Here is an 11,128-nt window from a genome sequence, read left to right on the forward strand (position 1 = left end):
CTAATGACCCGGTGAACTTTATGACTGTGTTGGAGAACATGGCTGCTGCTATGCAAGCCACTACTGAGGCTCTTGGCCAACAGAGGAACAACCATGGTAATGACGGAGGTGGAGTTTAGGGTCCGATGACACTGGCAAACTTTTTGAAGGTTAATCCACCGAAGTTCAAGGGAACTACTAGCCCGACTGAAGCCGATACGTGGTTTCAGGCCGTGGAACGAGCACTGCAAGCGCAGGTGGTACCTGAAGGGCAGCGTGTGGAGTTCGCTACCTATTTGCTCACTGGTGAAGCGTCGCATTGGTGGTAGGGTATCTGACGCCTCCTGCAGTAGGGTGATGATTATATCACCTGGGATGTCTTCCAAGAGGAGTTCTATAAGAAGTACTTTCCGACTTCTGCTAGGACGGCCAAGGAGCTTGAATTGTTGCAGCTGAAGCAGGGTACTATGTCTGTATCTGAGTATACTGACTAGTTTGAGGAGCTGTTCAGATTCTCTCGTATGTGTCAAGGGACTCTGGTGGAATATGAGGAATGGAAGTGTGTTAAGTACGAAGGAGGACTCCGGAGTGATATTTTCGGTTCAGTTGGGCCAATAGAGATTAGGACTTTCTCCGAGTTGGTGAACAAGTGTAGGGTTGCTGAAGAGTGTGTGAAGAGGGCAGCCGCTGAGAAAGGGAGTCACAAAGGATCATTTCTACAGAACCGAGGGAAGAGCTTTGCACCTAGAGGTCCGTCTTTCAAAAGGGGAGGTTCTTTTAGGAGGCCCAACAACAACTACTCCCAAGGGAAAAGGTTTGGGAAGCAGCCTCAAAATGATCAAGCTTGTACTAGGTGTGGAAGTCACCATCTGGGTGTACCATGCAAGGCCGGGTGGGGTTTGTGCTACAATTGTGGAAAGGCGGGGCATAAAGCCGCAAGTTGTCCAGAGAAGCAAAAGCAAGGTGCTGCGAAAGCACAACAGACTGGTCGGGTGTTCACCACCTCAGCTGTGGGTGCAGAAGGATCTGAGACACTCATTCGAGGTAACTGTGAAATGGCTGGTCAAACTTTAAATGCTTTATTTGATTCGGGAGCATCGCATTCATTTATTGCATTTGAGAAAGCCCATGAGTTAGGATTGAAGATTGTAACCTTAGGTTATGACTTAAAAGTGTATAATGCTACCCATGAAGCCATGGTAACTAGGCTAGGATGCCCGAAAGTTTCGTTTAGGTTCAAGCAGCGTGATTTTGTCCATAATTTAATCTGCTTACCGATGATCGGTCTTGATCTTATCTTGGGATTGGACTGGTTATCTGAGAACCATGTCCTGCTTGATTGTTCTACAAAGTCGGTGTACTTTATGCCGGAAAATACAGAAGGGCCGGTCGTGGTGAATAATTATTACTTGAATTCGATGATGGTGAACTGTTCTGGAATCGAATGTCAGGGTATCTTGTTGTTAACCGCTGGTGTTTCGGGTGATGATCAAAGGTTGGATCAGATTCCGGTAGTGTGTGAGTTTCCGGAAGTGTTTCCCAATGATATTGAGGAATTTCCACCTAACCGAGAGGTCGAGTTTGCTATTGAGTTAGTGCCTGGGGCAGGACCAATCTCAAGTGCTCCTTATAGGATGTCACCGTTAGAAATGGCCGAGCTAAAGTCTCAGTTAGAGGAATTGTTAGGTAAGAACTTTATCTGACCAAGTGTTTCCCCGTGGGGTGCTCCAGTGTTACTGGTAAAGAAGAAAGATGGAAGTGTGCGGCTCTGTGTGGATTACAGGCAGCTGAACAAGGTCACCATAAAGAATAAGTACCCATTGCCGAGAATTGATGATCTCATGGATCAGTTACAAGGAGCTGGGGTTTTCTCTAAGATCAATTTGCGATCCGGTTATCACCAGATAAGGGTGAGGGGTGAGGATATCCCTAAGACCGCTTTCAGGACTCGTTATGGTCATTACGAGTATACTGTAATGTCTTTTGGGTTGACGAACGCTCCTGTAGTGTTTATGGATTACATGAATAGAGTGTTCCGTCCGTTTCTGGATAAATTCGTTGTTGTCTTCATTGACGATATACTGATTTACTCCAAGACTGAAGAAGAGCATGCAGAACACTTGAGGACCGTGTTGCAGATTCTAAAGGAGAAGAAACTCTATGCGAAATTGTCTAAGTGTGAGTTTTGGAAGGATGAGGTGAAGTTTTTGGGTCACGTGGTGAGTAAGAAGGGAATAGCCGTAGATCCATCCAAGGTGGAAGCTGTGATGGATTGGAGGCAACCAACCACAGTAACCGAGATAAGGAGTTTTCTGGGTTTAGCTGGTTATTACCGAAGGTTCATCAAAGGCTTTTCACAATTAGCTTTGCCGTTGACAAAGTTAACCCGCAAAGACACTCCGTTTGTTTGGGCTCCTGAGTGCGAGGGGAGCTTTCAGGTATTGAAGAAAAAGTTGACCATTGCACCTGTGTTAGTGTTACCTGAGCCGAACGAGCCTTTTGAGGTATACTGTGATGCCTCACTAAAGGGTTTAGGATGCGTGCTGATGCAGCATCATAATGTGGTGGCGTATGCCTCACGACAGTTGAGACCTCACGAAGTTAGTTACCCTACGCACGATTTGGATCTCGCTGCGGTTGTGTTTGCCTTGAAGGTGTGGAGGCATTATCTCTATGGGGTTAAGTTCCAAGTCTTCTCCGATCACAAGAGCTTGAAATACCTCTTTGATCAGAAAGAGCTTAATATGAGGCAAAAGAGGTGGATGGAATTGTTGAAGGACTACGACTTTGAGTTAAATTACCATCCTGGAAAGGCGAATATAGTGGCGGATGCGTTAAGTCGGAAGTCGTTATATGCGGCTTGGATGATGCTTCAAGAGGAGAAGTTGCTCAAGGGATTCGAGAGTCTAAAAATTGGTGCTCGAGAAGTATCTGGAACTTTGTGTTTGAGCCGATTAGAAATCTCGAGTGACTTTAAGTCCGAGCTCATAAAGGCTCAGGAAAATGATGAAGGGTTATGGAAGGTGTTACCGGCTATCGAGCAAGGAAAACAATGGAGAGTGTCGGAAGAAAAAGATGGGTTATGGAGATTCAAGGGTAGGATCATTGTGCCGGATGTTGGCACTTTGAGGCAAGATATCTTAAAGGAGGCACACAAAAGCGGATTCTCCATTCACCCGGGGAGTACTAAGATGTACCATGATTTAAAGGTGATGTTTTGGTGGCCGGGTATGAAGAATGATGTGGCGGAATATGTTTCAAAGTGCTTAACTTGTCAAAAGGTAAAGATTGAACATCAAAGACCTTCCGGGATGTTGCAACCTTTAGAGGTTCCGCAATGGAAGTGGGAAAGTATTGCAATGGACTTTGTGTCGGGATTGCCAAGGACTAGGACTGGTTTTGATGCTATCTGGGTGATTGTGGACCGACTGACGAAGTCAACTCACTTTTTGCCCATTCGGATGACTTACACCCTTGAGGAGCTAGCACGGTTATACATAAAGGAGATTGTGAGACTTCATGGTGTACCTGCTACTATAATCTCTGATAGAGATCCTCGTTTCACTTCGAGATTCTGGGGTGCATTTCAGAAAGCTTTTGGAACCCGATTAAGCTTGAGTACAGCTTACCATCCTCAAACAGATGGTCAATCCGAGAGGACGATCCAAACCCTAGAAGATATGTTGAGAGCTTGTGTTTTGGACCAACCGGCGAGTTGGGATCGGTATATGCCGTTAGTGGAGTTCGCATACAATAATAGTTACCATGCGAGCATCGGAATGGCTCCGTATGAGGCATTGTATGGGAGGAAATGTCAATCTCTGCTATGTTGGTATGAAGCTGGAGAGAAAGGCTTGTTGGGACCGGAAATGATAGCTGAGACCACTGAACAAGTTAAGAAAATCCGAGATAGGATGCTTACGGCGCAGAGTCGCCAGAAGAGTTACGCCGATCAGAGGCGGAAGCCCTTGGAATTTGAGGCAGGAGATCATGTTTTCCTGAAGGTTACTCCGACCACAGGAGTAGGTAGAGCGATTAAAGCAAAGAAGTTGAATCCTCGATACATTGGTCCATTTCAGATCCTGGAGAGGATTGGGCCGGTGGCGTATCAGATGGCTCTACCACCTCATCTTTCGAACCTGCACGATGTGTTTCACGTGTCGCAGCTTCGGAAGTACACTCCTGATGCTAGCCATGTGTTAGAACCCGAATCGGTTCAGTTAAGGAAAGATTTGACGCTTCCAGTGGCTCCAGTTAGAATTGATGATACTAGTATCAAACGATTGCGTGGAAAAGAGGTTTCATTAGTCAAAGTGGCTTGGAGTCGAGGCGGTGTTGAGGAACACACTTGGGAACTTGAGTCGGAGATGCGAACGGATTATCCGCACTTATTCTCAGGTAATTGAATTTGAATTTTGTGGGCAAAATTCCCAATTAGGTGGGTAGAATGTAAGACCCGGTTAATTAACGGCTAATTAACCCATAAAATGAGAATTTATTCTAGAAAGCCAAAAATGTTATTTTTATGGCTTAATGTGATAGAGGAGTTTGAGACGAGAATTTCGGTACCAATTTTATAAAAATCGGACCAAGATTGGACCGAACGGGCCAAACCGGTCCAACCGGATCCAAAGTGGGCCCTTGGCCCAACTAAACTAAACCAAAACCCTAGTTTTCAGCACTCTCTCTCCTCACAACACACTAAACACACTGAAAATGGAGGCCATGGAGGGAAGAACACTCTCTCAAGTTCTCTCCCTTGGTTGATCTTCAAACCACCATAACTTTTGATCTAGAGCTCCGATTGCCGCTCCGTTTGTGGCCACACGTTCAGCGCGAAGAGCTCTACAAAACTCATACAATTAATCTTGAGGTAAGCCACGTTTTACTGTTCGAAATTCCAGCCCTTGATTACGAGTTTCATGAGCAAAAATGTTGAGATTTTGGGTTCTTTGATGTTATAGGACCCAACTCTCTTGAAGGAGAAGGTTAATCTTGTCTTCTTGGACCTTGGGTGTGGTAAGATTCTCAACCCTAGTGTAAATTATTGTTCTATGATGTTTGGGTATTGAGATGTTGTGTATGGATATGATGATTGTGGCTTAGGTTGTGTATATGTGAATATTGGAGCTTGATTGGTGATTTTGGAAAGCTTGGAAGAGGGTTTTGTGTGATAAAATCTGTTCTTGGCGGTGTTGATACCTTGAGAGCTTGTGGACAAGTGGTTTGGAAGTGCTCCGGTTGAGCTTGGGAAATCGGCTAAGGTATGGTTTCGGTTTTTCGTATCTAATATGTAATGTGGTAGGAAATACTTAGGCTAGAGGCCCTAAGATAGGCATTGAATTGTTGGTGTTGTTGAATGGTTGAGATATATGATGTGTTCATATATGTGATTATGAATATTGATGCCTTGATTGTGTGATATATGAGAAATGCATGTTGTGATATAGGCTTGATGGATGATTGAGGTTGAGTTGATGGGTGGTATCATGTTGATGGTGAGTATGATGTTGATCATGTATAATGATGGTTGATTTGGAAATTGATACTATTGGAAATTGGGATGAGAAGGATGTATGACATGAGATTGTGTTTGTCCTTTAGCCATTGATTGAGGAGTGTTAAAATGGTTGGAGGTAGTTTTGGGAATTTTGGTAAAATGTCAATGTGTGAGTTGAGGATGGCTTGTTGTTGATTTTGGTACATTTTGAATGATTTCAAAGAGAAAGGTTGAAATTGGCATGTTTTGATTGATTTTGACAAGAGTTGAAAGTGGCTTGTTTTGAAAATGGCACTTTGTGGTTTTGTATGAAAACATGGTTTTTGGGCATATTTTGACGGGACATAACTTGGACTACGGATCTCTGATTTGTGCCAAATCTGTTTAGAAATGAAATTGGATCCGGGATGTCCATGCCGTTCGAAGAACGGATGAAAAATGATTTAAAATGAGAGAGTTAAGACCGTCGGAAGATTGGGGGTTGAATCTGTGAATTCTGCAGCTTTTAACTTAGAAAATTTTTAGCAGAATGACCCCTCGCGCGTAGGCGCACTTGGCGCGTACGCGCCGTTCTTCGAGAAAGCATCATCCACGCGTGTACGTGGTGTGCGCGGGCGCGCCGATGCGCTGCATCGAATGCCCAGCCATTTTCCAGAGAGTTGTGCCAGAGTTGTGCCAGTTTTGTGCCTGGGGCGCAAGAGTACCACGCGTACGCGTGGCTGACGCTTGCGCGCCGTTTGGCTAATTTTCAACCCGCGCGTTCGCGCGTATGACGCTTGTGCGTCGATGTGTTTTAAGGCCATCCACGCGTGCGCGTGGAGTGCGCGTACGCGTGGCCCTGTTTTCATCCCAAAGTTAATTTTTGAGTTTTAAAAGCCAAATTTCATACTTCTAAGCCTCCGATCTCACCACTTATGTCTTAAATCATTATGATATGCCTAGCATGAGAAAAAGGGCTAGTGAATGTGGTAACTTGCGAGTGAAGCAAGGGGAAAGATGAATGATCATTGAGGATCAAAGATGATTATATGAGATGCGGAGAATGGCGGTGGAAGTGCTTGTTATGCCATGGGCCGAAGGGCCATAATTGTTAATGCATTGGCTGGTTATGGATTTAACCGTGAGCTGGATGGCTAGATTATTGCCGTGTTACGGCGGAGCCATGTTTATGGCCAAGTATAAATGCATATATGCTGTTGATTGAATTGTGAATGTTTTCACTTCCACCATTGGAGATGAGGGTTTCCCTGGGTAGTAGCAATGGCTAGCCACCATGTGCTCCAGGTTGAGACTCGAAGCTCTTTTGACCCTATGTCGTAAGTGTGGCCGGGCACTGTGAAAGTCCCGGATGAGCTCGCCCCCATAAATATTCACCAGTGATGGTGATGGATAAATATTCACCAGTGAGGGTGATGGATATGGATCATGATTATGATCAAGTTTATGATGAGTATAACTCGAGTTGGGGATGCGCGACAGAGGGACAGTCCAATGGTTAGCTACCAGGACTTGTCGGGTTGGCTCTATAACCGACAGATGATATCATCAGCCACTAGGGACAGGCATGCATCATAAGCATACTACATGAATTGTTTGAGATTGCCTATTTGACTGCATATTACTTGCTATTTGTCTAAATGCCTTAATTGTTCTTATTTGTATATCTCCTGTCTGATATAATTGTGTTTGCTATATTATACTCCTGCTGGTGGTTGGGAGGTCTGAAAGAATTAGAAAGGGAAGTATTAGTTAGACTGAAGGATCTTTAGTCAGTTGCCACTTACGGTTTAGCTTGTTTATAAGCTTTGATATTATCTGGAGGAAGTTCTAGGATTGCCTTCGGCTTTCCTCTATTATTATGTATTATATATGTGGAAGCTGTTACCATGCTGGGGACCTCTGGTTCTCACCCATGCGGATTTTGTGGTTTTCAGATGCAGGACGCGAGGCTTCTCGTTGAGGCATGCTGGAGACTTCTGGATTAGCGAAGATCCTTATTCTCGGGACTCTGTTTTAGGTTATATATCTTGTTTAGATACTTTTATCTCCATTAAATAATACAAACTGTGATGACTCCTCTTATAGGAGGTTTTGGAGAATAGGTTTCTGTATTTGTGTCCCTTTGGGTTTCCTTTGGGGTTTCCTTATTTTATTACATGTATATATTGCTATGCTCGGACCGGTTATCTTCGCAGCCGGATTTTAAGTCTTGATATTCCTGTTTTTGACACTCCTTTATATATATTATCTAACGTTGGTTTATCCTTGTTCGTTACGTTATCGATCGGAATGTTGCACGTTCGAGTTACGGTTTTTGTTTACCCCTTTTTCTACAAAAGCTCCTAGTTATAACCAATTATTCATACTACTATACGTACTAAATTTTTGTTTTAGAGGTCGTAATACCTTGCCATCTCTGAATTATGACTTAAGCATAAGACTCTGTATGGTAGGGTGTTACAGGGAGAGAGAGGGAGAGAGAGAGAAAGAGAGAGAGAACTACACTACCAGTGCCAACGCTACCATCAACACAACACATACACACGATAAATAGAGAGAGAGAAAAAAGCATAAAGGGGAGAAAGACAAGCAAGAAAGAGAGGGAAGCAGAGAAGAAGAACGAAGAGGATAAAGAGGAGGAGGGTATGACGTCGAGGACCTCGCCTTTGACACATACACTTCTAGCATCCTTCCTTACTACTCGTGCGCTTTGCCTTTGCCACTAGAGCAATTAACGGCAAGGAAGACTAAGTAACGACGAGATGAGATGAAAGCGAGAAGGAGTGAGAAAGCTAAGAGTGAAGGTTGGTTTTAATTTTGGTTCTGATTTTGATTTTTGAAGGAATTGATTCTGGTAAGGGGTAAGGAAGAAAGAGGTTGAAAATAATAATAGAATAGGGGTACTTTGAAAATTTTAAAAAGGAATTTAACAGATCAATTTTAATTTTAACAATTGGTCATTTTTATCAAACTATACTCATCTTTTATTAGTACAACATTAGTTTAAATATTTTGTAATTAATTTGGCAGCAACGATCAAAACTTAATTACATGGTTAAAAATAATTATTTACTCTTCCTAACAATGGTGGCTATTTTTTTATCGGAATTAAAACCTATTCATTACGGTATAATAATTAAAAAAAATAATTTATCTATCATGTACCCTAAAAATAGATGGTAAAATTATAAAATAAAAATTTTTTTATTAAAAATATATAAAGTTTAAATTTTGTTTTACATTCATTAAATAAAAATATTTTAAATTTTTTTACTAAGGATAAACTTATCATATATCCTTAAAATATATGTTAACCAAACCTTAAAAAAAAAAAATACAAGTATAGCATGAGTTACAATTTAGTATTTGTCCCTTATTCTGTTTTACATTTCATTTAAAATTTGATCGTATATATTCAAGTCTCATTTTATACTCCCATACACCGCCAAGGAGTAATGTCTTTGCTTCGATAAAGGAAAAACAAAAATAGCATTCATTCTCTAATTTGTTTTCTTCCTTTCGCCCATTCCGCCTATTCTGAATTCTGATTCAACTATGAGCTATCATATCAAACGCAACTTTTCTTCCATGTCGCTTTTCTTTAAGGTTATTTCTGTACATAGGTCCAGTAAATCTATATGGACCCCCATAAAATATATGTATAGAACATGGGGTGTCCTATTTCTAGTCACCAAATATCATCAATATATATTCAGAAAAAAGAACCAAGTCCATTTAGTCAAGTAATTAATACTTAATATAGAGTAATACAACGTACACTAGCTAGCTAGCTCCTCCTGCAAGCATGTAGTCCAAGCGAAAGTCAATAATATAATATAAAACAATAATGTTTAGCTAATCAATATTAATTAATTTTTTTAATTTTAAAATTTAAAGCTATAAATTTATAATTTAAAATTTAAAATTCAAAATAAATAAAATAATTTTAAAAAATTAAATGATCTGGACTGAATAAAATTGATTCTATAATATTACTCATTTAAGAAAACTTAAAAATAAATGTTACGTTTTAAATCATTATTATTTGGTTGAATATGTAGGTAATTAAGATGATTAACTCAAATTTATCAATTGGGTTTGGATGAGGATATTTATAAAGAAGAAAATTAAGGATCACTAAAATTTATTTAGTCATTAATTAACTATTAATATTTAAAATTATAAAATAAAATAAATATATTATTAAATTATAGAATAAAAAATTGAATTAATAACTAAATAATAATAAAAAAATAATAAATTCTAATAAAATTTTAATATTTCTCATTTAACAATCTAAAATCCATAAATAAAATGACATTATTGACTGCATAACTAATTGATGAGTACTTATTTATTATGTGGGAACTCAAAAATGCAAAAGAAGCCGACATATAATTGCTTGGCCCACTTTTTATGGCTCCCCATGTGTACAATAAATGGCAACATAATATGCATGCATATTCATATTGTTTGCACATGCCATTAGACAATAATTCCCAGATAAATATGCAGTTCCATATATATCTTTCCAACAGGTAGAAGCCAAATATTCAACTTTGAATTTCCACTTCCATCAAAATAATTAATATAGTTAATTGCTAATTATGGTTAAGGTTCATATCAATTATATTAAACTTATACAAAAATTTAATCAACAAATCAGTTATTCATAGAATACATATTTAAATATAAATATAATTTAAAAATAAATTAAATAATATATATTCAAATATAAATATAAAATAATTTATTTAATAAGTATTTTTTATATATAAAATATTTTTGAATTCCTATATATGTTTTAATTGATAAAAAAAAAAACCTTACAATAAAAGAAATGGATATATTTCAACAAAAACATATGCTTAAAAAAAAAAAGGAAAATTTATACCAATAGATGATTTACCATAAAAGAATGAAAAAAAGAGCTGCACTTGTCATCTATATGGACTACTCAAGAGAAATCCTTTCCAGCTTCAATACTGATTGACGAGCCTAAGTTTGGTTCTTACATGAGAAGAAGAGAGTCTAATATAGCCAAGGCCAACTTGCCGGTCATAGTCGAACACGAACACGAACTCAAACAGAGTCATGTCATGTTTTAATGCCGGCAAGTCATCCTTGGCTGCATCACACACTCTGCCTCTTCATGCAAGTTTCCCTTAGGCGTGGCTAGGAAGTAAGAATAACCACCTTATTCTTCTTCTACTTCATTCATTCTTCAGCGTATATATGTTGCTAATAATAACTTACCATGGTGCATATATATATAAGGTATGAAATTATATATTATATACTATTTATATGTATTAAATGGGTGCATTAACACATTCTAAAAGTAGAAAGGTGTGGCCTTACCTGCCACCAAAAGCCATACTGCAAAAAAAGTTGCACCGCCGTATTGACATATTGCCATGTTCATCCAAAACTATATGTTCGATTGGGTATAGCAGATAGGGGACCAATTCAGGAACTTTTGGGCCCACTCTTTCTCCTTTTCTGTGTCATCCATATCTTGGGGTGGTATGGGACACACAAAGATAGGAATCTTTCATTGGGTGGAAAGATTTCATGGTTCTTGATGACTACTACTACTCTTACTTACCATATCACTTTTTATGCCTTCAAATCTTGTTCATTGCTAAT

General features: G+C 39.6%; 1 long non-coding RNA gene across 1 annotated transcript; it reads right to left on the reverse strand.

The window, feature by feature from the left end:
* Nucleotides 1-9,058: 9,058 nt before the first annotated feature.
* LOC112776618 (uncharacterized) lies at nucleotides 9,059-10,722 on the reverse strand. The gene is made up of 2 exons (XR_003190087.3): nucleotides 10,389-10,722; nucleotides 9,059-9,276 (listed from the first exon to the last, which is right to left on the reverse strand). It is a non-coding gene; the product is annotated as an uncharacterized lncRNA (long non-coding RNA).
* Nucleotides 10,723-11,128: the final 406 nt, after the last annotated feature.

The sequence above is a fragment of the Arachis hypogaea genome, chromosome 19 (assembly GCF_003086295.3).
Source record: "Arachis hypogaea cultivar Tifrunner chromosome 19, arahy.Tifrunner.gnm2.J5K5, whole genome shotgun sequence".
In the NCBI taxonomy this organism is placed as follows: Eukaryota; Viridiplantae; Streptophyta; class Magnoliopsida; order Fabales; family Fabaceae; genus Arachis; species Arachis hypogaea.